General features: G+C 30.3%; 1 long non-coding RNA gene across 2 annotated transcripts; it reads right to left on the reverse strand.

Moving 5' to 3' along the window:
* Positions 1 to 5,493: 5,493 nt before the first annotated feature.
* On the reverse strand, positions 5,494 to 8,107 carry LOC120087039 (uncharacterized). 2 transcript variants are annotated; one of them, XR_016532350.1, is made up of 4 exons: positions 7,712 to 8,107; positions 7,219 to 7,314; positions 5,915 to 5,986; positions 5,494 to 5,837 (listed from the first exon to the last, which is right to left on the reverse strand). It is a non-coding gene; the product is annotated as an uncharacterized LOC120087039 (long non-coding RNA). The 2 variants fall into 2 exon arrangements; XR_016532349.1 differs by having other exon boundaries at positions 5,494 to 5,986.
* Positions 8,108 to 17,037: the final 8,930 nt, after the last annotated feature.

A 17,037-nucleotide genomic window follows, 5' to 3' on the forward strand; every position in this document is an offset into this window, starting at 1 on the left:
GTATATGTAGGTTTCTGTGAAAATATTTTGAAAGGTCAAGAGTATTGAATACCTTCAAAGTAGTCGACTCGAACGACATCACACCTTATTTTGGGACACCAACCAATCGAGTTAGAACTCTATCAATGGTCTTTTCAAATCAACCATGATAAATTGTGCTCATTCCATACAATCCTGGGCAAGAGTTTACATTATCGTATATTAATTTGATTTTCATGTAGCTTTTGATAATAACGTAATCATACTCATTTTCCTTCCTTTTGATAGGAGTCATTGGTTATTGTGCGTTGTTAATGTACATGCAAATATAACATATATTTTAGACTCATTACACTAGCAGGCTGGATGATGTAAAACATGTTGTAAATATGTAAGTTTGTTAAATATTGTATTAATATAGTTAAAATTTCAATTTCTTTAAGTTTGGTAAAAGTTTTTCATTTTCTTTTTGATGTTCTTGTCTTTTATTTATGACAATGAAAATGTATATGGCTTAAAATACTCACCAAATAAAAAAAAAAAAGTCCCAATTCGACATGGCTTCCCCCTAAAGGTAAATTAAATTGAGTTATAATTAATTAGCTATTACTACATAAAACAAATCTTAATTATTGTTATTTACTTTTACGTTTCAGTACTCTCGCCAAAAAGGTTGCGTGAAATGTGGGTATTATGTGATGAAGTTCATGAGAGAGATTTTACATCATCCAAATACTCCTATCAAGTCCCTTGTATGTCACTAAACTTTTTACATATTGGAAACTTAGTAATAATGAATTTGTTGTAATATTTGTTATTTATTTGTTTCGAAGTAGTTTAATATTAAGAACCCTTTTACACAAGAAGAACTCGATGAGATCCAAGTTGAATAGGTGAAGCATATGTCAAACTACAATTGATCGGATTGCATGGGCGCTACAATATATATTTGTTTGGCTTTTGCTTTGAACATTTGGTATCCTTTAGGCATTTTATGAAAATTTGTTTGTGGTAAAGTTGTTGGAGTTGTTTTTTGAAATTTTGGTAGATCTTATACATTTTGTATAAGTTTGAAAATGTGCTATGTAGCTCTATATTGAAATTCAATTGTGGATGTTCATCAATATTGAAATGAGATGATAAATTGTGTTTCCTAGAAGTTCGTCTTTGTTTTGTCGAATCTTTGTGTGGAGAAATTAATTGAAACAGAGGATGAGAATTATTAACATTATAAAAATTGTGTATGCAAGATTTGAGTTCCATATTTTGCTAATAATTTGTTGCAGGTTATAATCGATATGATGTCAGTGTTAAACTGACATGGTAGTATACAACAATAATAACTATTAAACGCCATCTAAACCAAACAACTTTGATTAGAATCATTGTTAGTTCCTAACATTCATCCATGACCGATATTATGCCAGTTACAAATTGACATTGTACCTAACTGCTATCGTATTATGTATGATGGCATGGGTATGATGTTAGTTCGTAACCACCATCATACAAAACCGTCATCCAATGTCTATGATATGATGACAATTCACAAGCGCCATCCTAAGCAACTGCCATCTTATATATACGATGGCGAAAAAGTTGATGGTGGTTCAAAACCGCCATCATATTCTACGATGACACCGAATACAATGGCGGTTTATAATCCGTCATCGTATGTAGACGACAGCAGTTCGAAACTGATACCTATGGCTGAAATTGTTATAATGATTATATCATATATAATTAATTTCTTAAATTAATTTGAACAATTCAAATTAATCTAAAATTAATTTGATTCTGATTAATCTCAGTCGAGCTACCGAGGGAACCTTATGGACCTATAAATTGAAGCTCTAATGGAACTTGATTAATTAATTAAATTAAACCAACTTCCATTAACTGTCGTCACTCCACTAAAGAACGATAGCTACACTCTTCACACTATAGATATATTTCTATATCCATTGGATATAATCAATATATGGTATTTTGACCCTTCACAAATTGCTCATAAGTATAACTAGATCAAAATTACCGTTTTGTCCCTGTAGTTGCATCTAACTTCTTAAGTACCATTGATCCCTTTAATGAATAATAAGTCATAGTTTAACTAGAGCCAAACCCTTCTCGGGCTAAGAGAGAGTGTGATGTCACATTGTTCAAGCCTCGAAATCAGGCCTTAAGGGAGCAATTTCTCTACTTACTCTAACTATAAAGAATGAGTAAATTTCTTCTTGTGAAGTTGCGTTCACAACTCTCAAATTAGACGAATCCCTAAAATGGTAGGTATATTGAGTCAACGAAACTTGCCACTATCACCCATGAAGATCAAAGAATTATCTTAATTGGCAGGAGTTCACAACTCTCTCGGGATTTAGATTAAGTCACCTATGGTCATCTTCGTGAAATGTAAGTCTCTTTATTAACGGTGTTATATAGAGAGACTATTCATTTCGCGGTTCGGTCTTATACAAACTCTTTGTATAAAACACCTCCACTCACATGTCTTCACATGAATGATTAGAATCAGATCATTTGTAGCACTTTCCAACAATTGTAACAACTATAAAGCGGGTAGTATTCATAGTGTCACCAGGATAAGGTACCCAATCTTATCCATCTACTATAGACCCTTTAGGTTATCTCTTAAACATGATCCACCTGTATGTCTTCATATACATGTTTAATTTACCGGAGATAGCCTAGGATCTTAATTTATTGGTTTTGTGGGATAATGCTACTAAATGTCAAATAAAATATTTCTTATTTTATTAAATAAATAAATTATTTGTACAGTACAATTACAAACTACAAGACCTACGAGATTTATAACATCAACCTCAACATGCTCAACTTGACAGCCACGAGCGAGTAGTGCACACAGGTGTACACTCAACCAAGGACACATTGGAAAGCTTCCAAGGAATGGAAAAGATCACATGAGAATGTGGGATGAAGTTTGCATGAAATGTGGAGATTCACACAGGAACCACCAACCAAGTAAGATCATGGATAGTGGTCTTACAAATTAGGAAGGTGGTGTACTAAAAATAGTAAGTGAGAAATGGAGCTAAAAAAATAGAAGTAGTGGGCATGTCCCTCCTAAAATGTAGGGGTTCATGGGACATGAAGAGTGACCCTATTTTCAAGGGTAGTAGGCAGTTAACCCCCACTAGGGCCACTTCCCCACGTCTTCCACCATTTTAGGCTCCTCTCAATAGTATATAAGTAATAGTTTGGGGTTTGTCCAAATGGAACTACATATCTATTCTCAAAGTAAATTCTCTCCTTGCTTTGTAATTCTTTAGAGTAAAACGGTCTTGTAAAGAGTTGCTCCATCGTATTGTGGTTTTAGCTTTAATAATAAAGTTTATATTTCCACAAGTCGAGTGTATTATCTTATTCTCCCTCTCAAACATGAGTCTAGCAAATAACCCCCTCTCGACTTGGTAAGCTTCGTAGGTGCCTTTAGGATACAATTGGGTCCAACATTCAGGCTAGTCAAGGAAACCTCCTTGGCGCCGCATAGAAAAATTTTAAAAAATATATATACGTATACCGTGTTTCCACCCCGTGACACAAGATGACATAGAAAAAAGATAGTTCCTTTTAATGTTTCCTTTCTTTCTCCCTCCTCTCCTTTCTCTTCCATCTCCATTTCTAAAGCTTTTAATTTTTTTTCACATTAGCATCTATATTTTTTTATATTAAGTTTAAAGGTCCTTTTTTAGAGAGACTTTCTAAACTTATGCAAACAGGCCAATTTGACTAAATGCACATATTTTTCAAAATTCAATAACTGAAAAGTATTTTTACTTCGTCCTAGAACATACTATACTTTTCCTTTCTCTACTCTAACAAGTTACTTTTTTTCCTCACGACAGTTATTCAGAAGTGATCATAATGTAAAAACTCAATTGCCATCGTATACTAACATTGTAGAACCAAAGCTGAGGCCAAAGTGGTATGTTGACATTAGAAGATTGACATTAGAGAAGACGTATGCAATCTACTACGTGTTTCAGTTAAGGTGTTGTATTACCAAGACTTTTGAAAACCCCGTTCAATTGTGGTTTTACATTGAATTTGGAGGAATGAAGCAAGAAATGCAGGAACACATTTTGGTTTTAAATCCTCATGATCTCCAAAGCTACATTTTTGGTAAACAAAATCTTGAAGTAAGGCCCATACTAGATGCCTAGTTACTTTATTATTTTCCCTTAATTTCATTGAGTTTAGAAGGCACCAATTATTTTTGTTACTTTGAATATGATTAGATCGAATTTTTTTTGTCGCATTTTAACATGTTGATCTTTTGAATTACTAACTATTTAAATTATAGTATGAGTTAGTTGAAACTAAAGTACACTTTTCTTATCTTGATATTATAAAATTATGGTTATTTATTACAAGAAATTATAGTTTAAACGGTAGATGATACGTAGAAATGATGAGATGGTGAGAGTTTGTAAATTTTGAAAAAATGTTTTGAGGTTTGTAATTTTCATTTTAATTTCAATTTAAATAATGAGTCACAACACTCTTGATTTGACACAGCCTATGAGACATAAATACAAATACGGCTACACGATATGGATACGATTGGATACGGCGATTCGTTAATTTCTAAAAAACTAAGATACGAATACGTCTAAAGATGCGTCATTTTTTAATATATATATATTTCTAAAAAACGAGGATACTAATACATTGAAAACATATTTTTTTTTTTCTTTAAAAAGATTTAGGATATAGATAAATTTAGCATACAAGTTAATAACAATAACACAAAATAGAATACAAACACTAAAATACAATACAAAAAAAGCAACATCTAAGATGTTGAAGTACAATAGTTAATAAAATGCAATAGAAAAGCGACTCATATTGTAAAGAAGAAGAAGAATATTAGAGAGAGAAGTATGAAGATAATCGAAAAACTTATTATTGAAGATATCCAAATGGTTTATATTTTAGTGGATTTTGTGGGGACTCAAATGTGAAGATGGAGATTAGATGATTCTAGTATAGGGTTTGGTTCGTTATTTATTTATTTTTTTCTTTTAGTTTCAGACTCAAGTAGTGAGTTTTTTAAATAGGTTGCCTAATTTTAGATTGGGAAAGATTAGATGAGCTTTATTCTTAAAAAAAATACGCATAGAAATAAATACGTCAAATCGCGTGTCAGATATGTATCTGAAAGTATAGATACGTCAAATCGCGTGTCAGATACGTATCTAGGAAGTATCTGAAACATCGGTATCTGATACGTATCGGATACTGATTCCTTGCCTCACATGAAGTATCCGTGTTTCATCGGACACAACTCAACTGGCCAAGTTGTGAGTAACTCTATTAAAAGACTTGCATATTAAACTAAAAGGCTTTAATATGAGTTTGAATTGTTGTGAAAAATACTAAATGATTTGCAAGATGATGAAGAAGGAGAGCAATAAGAGCAGTATTTATAGTGGTTCAACTCCAAAATCGGAGTCTACATGAACTTTAGTAACTATATTGATTTAGCAGCTTCCATAGGGATAAACATATAGTGTAGAGAGAAGATTATAGAAGCTAAAATTCAACCTCGAAATGATGAGATAATGGCAGCTTTTTCTTCTCTTCAAACTCTCAATATCCCTCACAGCAATGATATAGAGCTTTTCAAATAAACTCTGAAAAATACTCCAAGGAATATCTCAAATAAAATTACCCATATCTCAAATAGAAATACCCATTTTACAAGAGAAACCGATTCCCCTTTTCGCACAGACTTTCTTCACTTCCTGTAGCTCTCTTTTTCATCTTACCTTTTTTGATGGATATACACCTCTTTTTAAACCTAAAAGGATTGGAATCTATTCAAAACAAATTTGATACTTCAGCACATGGGTTCTAACAGCTGAGAAACCAAATTTGTTGAGAAGCAACTTACTGTCACATGATCAAGAAATGATTTATAAAGATCCATTTAAATAGCCAGCTTGGATTCCACCTCATAATCCATCTCAGCAAAAAAAAAAAACAATCTTAATGTAGAGTTCAAGTAAAGTCAACAATTTATATTGCGAATCAATAATCATCAATCTCCACCTTTTGATTGTAAATGAATAACAAGCTACATAAATAACTTCAATACAGTGACATCAAGCACTAAGGCTTATATAGAGTAGACCTTGAGAGTTTTTAAACAACTCTCAAGTTCATTCAAAGACAATAGCTTAGTGAAAGCATCTGCAACATAAGAGTAAACTTTCCTTTAAGTAAAATCTCTCTAAGAAAATGATACATGATGTCAATGTGCTTTGATCTGTCATGAAATGTCTTAGTTTTTGGATAGAAAGACAGCATTTTGACTATCACAAAAAATCTCTCACAATGCTTTTATCATCCACTAGTTAATTTGTAAGTTCTTTCAATCAAATGGCTTCTTTAATAGCTTCAGTTTCAGTAGTTGATAGCCAACAACAAACTAAAGGGATGTTCTCCAACTGAAAAGGTTCCCAAAATAAGTAAATGCATAACCTGTTAGTGATCTTTTATCGATGTCGGCAGCATAATCAGCCTCAACATACCCCAATAAACAGTCTTGATTCATGTTATCTTGAGTGTATAATAAACCATGTGATAAAGAAAAACATAAAGCATAACCCATTTTACAAATTGCCAATTTTCTTTCCCTTTATTTCCCATAAATCTACATATGACACTCAGCATGCGCTGGACGAGTACAAACCATCAAATACATTAAGCTTCCAACAAAATTTGCATAAGGTATTTGATTCATAGCTTGTTTATCTTCTTCAATTTGACGTGATTGCTTTGAAGGCAGTTTAAAATGTTTAGCTAAAGATATTGACACGACTTTACAATTTTCCATGCCGAATTTAGCTAACATCTTAGACGCATACAACTCCTGAGATAAACATAAAGAATCCCTTTGTTCTGTCTCTCTTAATGTATATTCCAAGTATCCTTTTAACTTGACCTAATTATTTCATGAAGAACTTTCATTGCAGGAGATACTTCAAATTTTTAATTTCTTGAATATGCTATTAGCATATCATTGACATACAACAACAGAAAAACAGGGATTTATTTTTTTTCATGTTTGTAATAAACACAATGATCCATATTACTTCTTATGAAACCACAAGAAGAGATATACGAGTCAAATTTCAAGTACCATTGCCTAGGAGTTTGTTTGAGACCATATAGAGATTTGTTTAGAAGGCATACCTTATATAGAGCTTTGGTATCAACAAATCCAACCGATTGTTGCATATATATGGTTTCATTTAAATCTCCATGCAAGAATGCAGTTTTTACATCTAGCTGTTATAACTCCATATCAAAAGCAACAGTTAGAGACAATAGAACTCTTATTGAAGTATGACAAACGAGGGGAGCAAAAATTTTCTCATAATCTATTTCTTGAGTTTGAGTAAATCCTTTGGCCACAAGTCTTTCCTTATATTTAAATGATTCTTTGGGATCCACATTATTATTTAGCTTTTAAATCCATTTACACCCTACAAGTTTCTAATTTTATGGTTTATTAACTAAAGTCCAAGTATCATTTTTATACAATGATGCCATTTCTTCCTTCATTGCAGGAATCCATTTGTGTTTATCAGGTGAGTTAATGGCTTCATTATATGATAAAGGTTCATTTTGAGCTTGATTTATTTCAGCATTTAAGGCATAAAATACTAAATCAGCAAAGGCATACCTTGAGGGTTGTTTGATCTCTCTTCTCTGCCTATCTCTAGCTAATTAATAGGATTGAAGATTTGGGGCTACACCAATTGAGATGTAGCAGCAGGATGTGTATCAGTCAATGGTTGTTCATATGTTGAATTTTCAAAATTACCTTGTGAAACTTCTTCATCATTGGACAAATTTCCTGAGCTGGTAGCTCCATCTTGACTGAAAGAGCCCTCTTGGATTAGATCTCTCTCTTGTGATTCAAATCATTTTGTCCTGTTTTTTCGTATTGGTTTGTGGCCCCTCTTTCACTGCAATAGTGGATTCATCAAACAACACGTCACAGCTAATAAAGCATTTTTCTTCATCTTTTTCTAAGCTCCATCGACGGTATCCTTTAACACCTTCAGGATATCCTAAGAACATGCATTGCCAATTATGTGTGTGTATATATATTAAAATGCTATATTTAAATTACCGTGGAGATTTTTTAAATAGTGTTGCATTGGTGAGACGAGGGGCACGCTTTTTTTTAATGTTGGCATGGCATAAGATCTAGAGTTTAAAGCGTAGCATACACACTTTTCACTTTATTTTTTAACTATTTCATATTTATAAATTTTCTATATACATAAATATTCATATATCTACATATAAATGAATTATACACTAGATAAGTTTACATTTTATTTTATTAAATGTATGATATTTTAATAAAATTTAGTACACTTATTTTTTTTAAAAAAAATTAGTTTCATTTTAATGGTTCCACATATACATATAGAAATATACAAATATTTTTTAATATGTATAAAATTAATTTACGAAAATTGATTGAATAATATTTGCTTATATATTTAGGTGAATATTTATAAAATGAGAAATTTATAACTAAAATTATTTGATTACATGGGATCAATTTGATGAATTTATATAATTATGATGTATTAATTAATAAAACAACTAATGAGTTCTAATTAATCAATGATAAACTAAATGTAATTATTTAAAAAAAAATAAATTCATATTATATTCATCATAATGATCATTAACTAACTACAAATATAATTAATTAATTGTTGATGGTTTTATTACATCTATTCTTTACCGTGTATGGAAGAATAAGTATGGGTACATATGTATATATATAAATTAATTTATTAAACTAAAATAAAAATTAAGTATATATTAAATTGTTTATATATATATATTAAATAGGAGTAGTTAAATTCATAAACTATAATTTAAAATGTAATATAATTTCATAAATATAATTTTAATTTTCTTATAATAAATAATTTAAATTAATTAATTTGAATAATATATCAAATAAAATAATAAAGAAATGTATTATAAGAGGAGAGAGTGGAAATGAAGAAATCCATTTTTTGATGGGAATCATGAGTATAATGGATGCATGGAAATAGCTTATTTCCATGCCAAAGCTACAAAACTTGTACAAAACAAGGGATGTTTATCTCTTACTCATTCTCAATCTTATTCTCATCCTAATTCTCTTAATCCAAACGCCTTCTAATTGAATTGAATTTTTTTGCAATTGTATATTGAACACTTTCCTTTGATCGTAACTACATCATCCATAATAAAATGTATATCAAATCTGCTATTGCAAACTTTTAGAAATCTAAAATTTTGAAATGAAAAAATTAAATATAATTAAATGATAAAAAAAACTAATATTTTAAATGACGGTTTGCAAAATTAAATTGATTGAAAATAAAAGTTCACAAACAATAAAGTTTAAGAAATATAGTTTAAAATTATGAACAATAATGTATTTTATATTTTCTAAATGAATACTAATCTATTTTGTTAGAAAATTGTGAATTTAAGATATTATATTAATTTTAATAGGTTGGGAACATATTAATAAACAATGAAAGTAAAAAGAAAAATCACACTTTTTTTTTTAAATTCCAAAGTTGAATTATTCGATTAAAAAGTTTATATTTTCTAAAGTTATTAATAATTCTAGATATTATCTAGCCCTATTGCACCCAATTTGCCATGTGGCAATTTATTTATCTCTTTAAAAAATTAAAAAATTCTTTTTTTATGTCGATAGAGAAGGAAAAGCATTGACTTTACAAACTAGGCTACACCTATGTATTGCTCATCTGTATAAAAAAAACTTGAGTGCGTCGAGCTGCCCTCATCTATTGTGCAGCCGCTACTACACCTAATTAAAAGTTGCTATGTGAAAGTTTGTTTTTTAAAAAAATATTATTAAAAAAATTATTTTTTCAGGCATATGGGAAGGGAGCATGGAGGTTGCACCTAGGTATGGGTTTTTATAGGAAAAAAAAGTCCTATGGTGGTATGGAAGAAGAGTCCCACTAATAGTTTTAAAGAAAGACCGGACAAATGGTCAAAATAGAATGACATTTTAGAAAAATGACCAAACAAATTTTTCCTAAATTGGTCAAATGACTAATTTGGATACGGTTTAAAATATAACAATGGACAAAAGTACCCTTACGATCTAATCTTATAAGTATGGCGTATTTCAAACAATTCTAACCATCAAAGTAAGTTTTAAAAAATTAAACCACCCAAATCTCCTAAATTTGAATTTTTAATTACTAATTTTGAAGCAAATAAAAAATTAAAATAACCTAACTTCTTAAAAAAGAATATATAAAATAATCTCACTAACAAATCTATCACTACAAAATCTAAAAATATAGTTATAAATTAATTATTGGAGACTCGAAAAGTTATACTTTATTTACTTATTTTTACCCACAAAATTAGAGTTATCATAAAGTATATTTAATTATAAGTATTGAACAAGCACATATCTTATATTCAAAAGAGCTATAATGAAGTCGACCTCATACTAAGCTAAGCAAATATCTTATACTCATAAATAGCTAAAATATTCATCATATGTTGTCACACTAGAGATGTCCAAAAAACCCATGGGGTTGGGACGCTGCGGGGACCTGCCTCAAACGGGACAAGGAATTCGGGAATGGGAGAGGGAGTGGGAAATTTTTTTCCCCGTTTGCAATTCGGAGCCAGGGATGGAGAATATATCCTCGGCCCCGACCCCGACCCCAACCCCGCCTCGACTTTTGTATATATATTATAAATTTCTAATATATATATATTAAAATTGTAGACTTTGTTAAGATAATTATGGAGGTTTTAATTATTTAAGTTTAAACTTTATATTTTAATTCCTTAGATGTTGTAATATTTAAGATATGTCTAATTGTTGAATTTTAATTTCGAAAAATTATGAGAATTTAGCATTTTAATTATATCTTTTTAAATTGAACGTATATTATTATTTTTATTACCAACATTGATAATATTTTATTTAAATGAAAGTTGTATCGGATATGTTTAAGGAATTGTTAAAAATATATATTTAATTGAAATAAAAAAATTTGTTAGAAAAAAATTATGGCGAGGAATTTTCTGCAGGGAACCGGACCCTGTGAAATCCCCATGGAGAATCCCCGCCCCGTTCCCCACGGGAAAATTCACAGGGTCGAGGAATGGAATAGGGGGTTAGGACGGGGACGGGAGGGCTTCCCCATCCGCCCTGCCTCCTGGACATCTCTATGTCACACATTCTAAAAGCAATTCTAATCTTTATTAGTATGAGTAATCCAAATACTTTGGTTAGATTTTTTGTTATACTTTGTCACATGCATTATACTAAAAATAACTTAAATCCCACGCAGATACCTTCCAATAGCTAAAAAAAATCCATCAAGTCATGCAAATGAAAAGATTATGTACTAAAAAAATATTTTTTTTATGGAGCACACTCTTGACCAAGAGGTATTGACCGTGGATGAGAAGAAGTACATAACTATAGGTTGTGGACTCCGGTCACCTCCTCCTCTAGCAAGGTTGTCTATGCTTCCAAGAAATTGTTGTTATTGAGCCTGTGAACTTGGTGGTCGAAGTGAGGAAGACGAAGTTGATATTGTTGAGGGATAAAAAATTCTTCCAGTAGCTAGAGATGTAAACATTAAAAAAAACGTAATCTAGATATAGATGTTTACTAAAAAGATTCTAGAGGTGAAAGACATATATAATATTTTTGTTGGAGATATAGAAAATAAAGACATTTTTACATGTACAAGACATTTTTAGGGGTAAATATGGAAGAATATGATGAGTGGTCCTCAAATATCAATGGTTATATTTCAATAAATTCAAAAAATTGTCATATTTCAAAACCGCATTCATAATGTGGCCATCTATCACAATTTCTCTAATTTTAAACAACCATTGCTTTTTTTTTTTTTTTTTCAACTAACAACTTTCTCTCTCCATCTTTAATTTATATTATTTTTTCATATGTCTAATTTTAAGTTATTCCATTTTATTATTCTCATATTTGATTTTTAACTCTTCACATTTCCTTTTTCTTTTCTTTTTCTTTTTCCTTTTCTTTTTCTTTTCCCACTACTCACTCCCTTATTTTTCAACTTTTATTTTCAAAGTAATTTCACTTCTCAACTCTATTTCTAGTTTTATTTGTTTTTCTTTACTATTCTTTTAATTTATTTTGTGTACTTTTAAAATAAAACAAATAAAAATAATGATTTATTTCAATTTAACTATTATATTTATGTTATACTTATATGTACGTTTATCCATTATGATATATTTTATTTGTCACTTTATATTTGAATAATTAAATAACTTTTTTCACAAACTAATTCAACAATTCATTAAAAAGACTTTTATGTGCGAATAATAAATTCATATCAAGAGAAAACAATAAGCAAAATCGAAGTCATAGTTGAAATTCTACTCCCACATCATATCTCCATACATCATTGTAATTTGTAGCGTGTTGGTTGAGAATCCAATTTGGATAGAATATCTATATATCCAATATTCAAACATCAATAACAAATATAAACTAATTTGACAATATGGAATATTAAAATGATAATATAACGTAGCATTATTTGAAAATAAATAAAGATGCTATTAGACTATAGTTGGAGTGAATAGTGAAAAAAGAAAAAGGAAAGTATAAACAAAAATAAAAGAGAATATGGAGACTTAAATATAAGAGAGATAAAATGGAATAAATTAAAATTATGCATATAAAAAAATAATATAAATTAAAGATGGAAAGAGAAAGTTGTTAGTTAAAAAGATGAGGAGCAATGTTTGTTTAAAAGTATTAGTGGGGCTCGTAAAAATTTAATACAAAAAAAAAGATGGTGACACATGTCACACATGGAGAGGGGAGGTATGGACTCCTTCCATACTTCCGTACGACTATATTTTTGGTTGATTAGATAAATAGTAAAATTTAAGTTTTCATTTGGATAAATAGCAAAAACTTTTTAAAATTGTAAAAATAGAAAAACGGATTATAAAATTAGAAAATAATGATTAACAATTATCAGAGTACCCCCATGGAATTCTAGAGGTATGAGAGTTTCAAAAACGTTTGAAAACAACAAATACAATCTGCCTAGAAAATTATCACCACTAAATAATGCATTCTGACAAAGTGTCTAATCCGCATGTATACAAAATAGACTGCTTTCTTCAATACAGACTTGCTCCGAAAAAGTAAACCTACTCTAGTGGGAGTAAAGATTGAAAGGAATCGAAATCTTGGAAATCAACGATTTCAGTTGCCCTCAAGAGATTGGGAAGAATGATCAATGTCTGCTAATTCATTATTCAAATATAGTGTATTTCCAGTGTTCGATGACACATGGTCAGCCACTACACATAAATCAATTTGGGGAGACTCTGATAAAACTGATATCTAACCACAAAATATCTTTATATTCAACAATCCTAATAAGATTCGAATTGCCAGAACCAATCAACGAGATATAGTTAACTCACCGGAGGAAAAAAGTTTATCTTGAATATATTCCAAAAATTGTTGGAACCATGAATTTGATGGAATATGCGATTCAAAATTTCGAAAATCATGGTAGCGAAAATTCTCATCCCATCGACCATCAAAGAGGAGTCTAATCCATTGTAAAGCTATGGCAAAAACAGTAGCTTGTTAAAGAAACCATAACAAAACATAAATTGATGAACACTATGTGTGAGTAACAAAAGTTACGGCCATTTTTTTACGAGGTGGTATTTCTTTTTCCAAATCGTTAAAATAATAGCAAAAATAGTATATAAAACTAATTTATTAAGGATATTAAAATGTACGGCTAATTTATTAAGAATGTATGCATAAAATTATGAAAAAAAATTCAAAGATTTCAAGACAATTGAATACGTATAAAGTAATGAAAAACCATTCAAAGATTTGAATAAAATATATGGATAAAATAAAATTTAATAATATATAAATATTTAAAATATAAATTTGGTAAAAAAATCTAGAGATTTAATTAAGCTGAGATTAATTCGAAAAGTTATTAAATAGAATCTAAAATAATAATAAAATATAAAAATTATGTTAACTAGATGAGCAAAATTAGGAGGACAGTTATTGTAAGGAATATTAGCAATTCCCCTTATACATAACTCAACCTTGTTATTTATTCTACAATTACCTGATATTTGTAACTTCATCAATTTGGGGCTCTAATAAAACTAACACCAACCACAATCTTTATTTTCAACAATAATCGAATTGGAACAACCACATTGTCAAAAGAAATATAATTAACTCAGCGGAGGAAATTTTTTTATTAAGAATATGAGAATGTATAGCTAATTTATTGAGAATGTAGGTATAAAATTATGAAAAACAATTCAAAGATTTGAATAAAAGATTAATTCGAAAAGTGGTTAAACAAAATCTAAAGTAATAATAAAATATGAAGATTATATTGACTACATTATCAAAATTAGGTGGACAATTGTTGTAAGGAATATCAATAATTACCATGTATACATAACTCGACCCTGTTTTTTATTGTACAATTACCTGGTATTTGTAATTTCATCAATTTGACTGATAAAACTGGCATCAACCACAAAATATATCTTCAACAATATTTGAATTTGCAGTACCAATCTGGTACAATATCAAATGAAATATAATTAATTCAGCGGATGGAAGAAATTTACCTTGGATATGTTCCACAAATTGTTGGAAGGATAAATTTGATGGAATATGCGCCTCAACATTTCAAAAAAAATCATTGTAGTGAGAATTTTCATCCCATCGACCATCAAAGAAGAGTCTAATTCATTGTAAAATCATAGAAAAAACAGTAGTTTGTTAAAGAAATAAAAAAAAACCTAAATCGATGAACACTTTGTGTAAGTAACAAAAATTATGACCTTTTTTTACGTAGTGATATTTTTTTTCCAAATTATTAAAATAATAGCAAAAACAGTATATAAAACTAATTTATTAAGAATATGAGAATGTACAGCTAATTTATTAAAAAATTATATATAAAATTATGAAAAAAATTCAAAGATTTGAATAAAAAATTAGTTCAAGAAGTGGATAAACAAAATCTAAAATAACAATAAAATATGAAAATTATGTTAACGACATGAGAAAAATTAGGAGGCAGTTATTGTTAAGGAATACCAACAATTATGCTGTATACATAACTCGACCCTATTTTTTATTCTACCATTACCTTGTATTTGTAGTTTCATCAATTTGGGGACTATGATAAAATGATAAAACTGACATCAACCACAAAATATCTCTATTTTCAACAATATTCGAATTGGCAGAACCAATATGATACATTGTTAAACGAAATATATTTAACTCAGCGGAGGGAAAATTTTACCTTAGATATACCTTAGATATATTCCACTTATGGTTGGAACGATGAATTTGATGGAATGTGCGCCTCAAAATTTCGAAAATCATGGTAGTGAAAATTGTCATCCCATCGACCATCAAAGAGGATTCTAATTCGTTATAAAGCCATAGCAAAAGAAACCACAACAAAACCTAAATTGATGAACACTTTATGTGAGTAACAAACGTTATGGCCATTTTTTTACGATGTGATATTTCTTTTTTCCAAATCGATAAAGTAATAGAAAAAATAGTATATAAAACTGATTTATTAAGAATATGAGAATGTACAACTAATTTATTTAGAATGTATGTAACACAGTTGAGGATATAAGCTACAGTCTCTATTACAAAACCCCAAAACGAGTCCGGTAAGGAAGCGTAACTCATCATCGACTAAACCATATCCAACAGGGTTCTGTTTCTCCTCTCCGATACACCATTCTGCTGAGGTGTATCAGGTGCTGAGAGTTGGGAAACAATTTCATGTTCTATCATATAGTTCTGGAACTCAGAATCCAAAAACTCTCTACCCCGATCAGATCGAAGTGTTTTAATCCATTTATCTCATTCGTTTTCAACTTCAGCCTTGAACTCTTTAAACCTTTCAAAGGATTCTGACTTCTGTTGCATTAAATAAACATACCTATACCTCGAACAATCATCAGTAAAAGTGATGAAATACTCGTTGTCTCCCCTGGCTCGCACATTCATCAGGCCATAAAGGTCTGGATGCACTAATTCTCGAGGCTCTTTAGCTCGATAACCTTTTCCAGTAAAAGGTCTTTTAGTCATTTTGCCTTCAAAGCATGACTCACACATAGGTAAAGAATTTTCCTCTAACTTATTTAGAAGTCTATTCTTCACTAACCTCTCAATCCTATTGAGATTGATGTGTCCTAATCGAAGGTGCCAAAGTTAGGCATTCTTTAGGAGAAACTTTAAGTCCTTTATTTTGAATTACGACAGTTTTAAACATCTCTATGTTATGGAGGGAATTTTTTGCTAACAGTCTTAGCGCATAGAAATTATTTTCCAGATTAGCTAAACATATCTCAACACCATCTTTCAGAATAAATACTTTATTCAACGAAAAGTTGAGAGTATATTTACATTCAAGCAAGCACTTTACAGAAATCAAGTTCCTCTTTGACTCAGAAATAACATACACATCATTCAAAGTGATAAATCTATTGTGTAAATTCAACTGGAGGCCTCTCATTGCCACAGTTGAGACGACGTGCCCGAGGCCAACTTGCATTGTCATCTCACCAGCTTCAAGCTACCGCCAGGATCTAATTCCCTAAAAAGAAGAACAAACATGGTTAGTGGCCTCATAGTCTATAATTCAGGTAGAATCATCATTCTCCATTAAACGAGTTTCCAAAACCAATAAATCACATTTACCTTGTTTGACCTTGGCCTTAGCCTTCTTTTTCTTCTTTAACCAGCATGGGCAGTTCCACTTCCAGTGCCCATCATGGTTGCAATGGGAACATTTTCCTTTTTCAACCAGCATTGGTCACCTACCCCGCTGAGCAACAGGTTGTGGGTTAGTCGGTGCCCTCTCCTTTCCCTTACTACCCTTC

The sequence above is a fragment of the Benincasa hispida genome, chromosome 9 (genome assembly GCF_027475165.1).
Source record: "Benincasa hispida cultivar pf3 chromosome 9, pf3_genome.v1.1, whole genome shotgun sequence".
Taxonomy (NCBI): domain Eukaryota; kingdom Viridiplantae; phylum Streptophyta; class Magnoliopsida; order Cucurbitales; family Cucurbitaceae; genus Benincasa; species Benincasa hispida.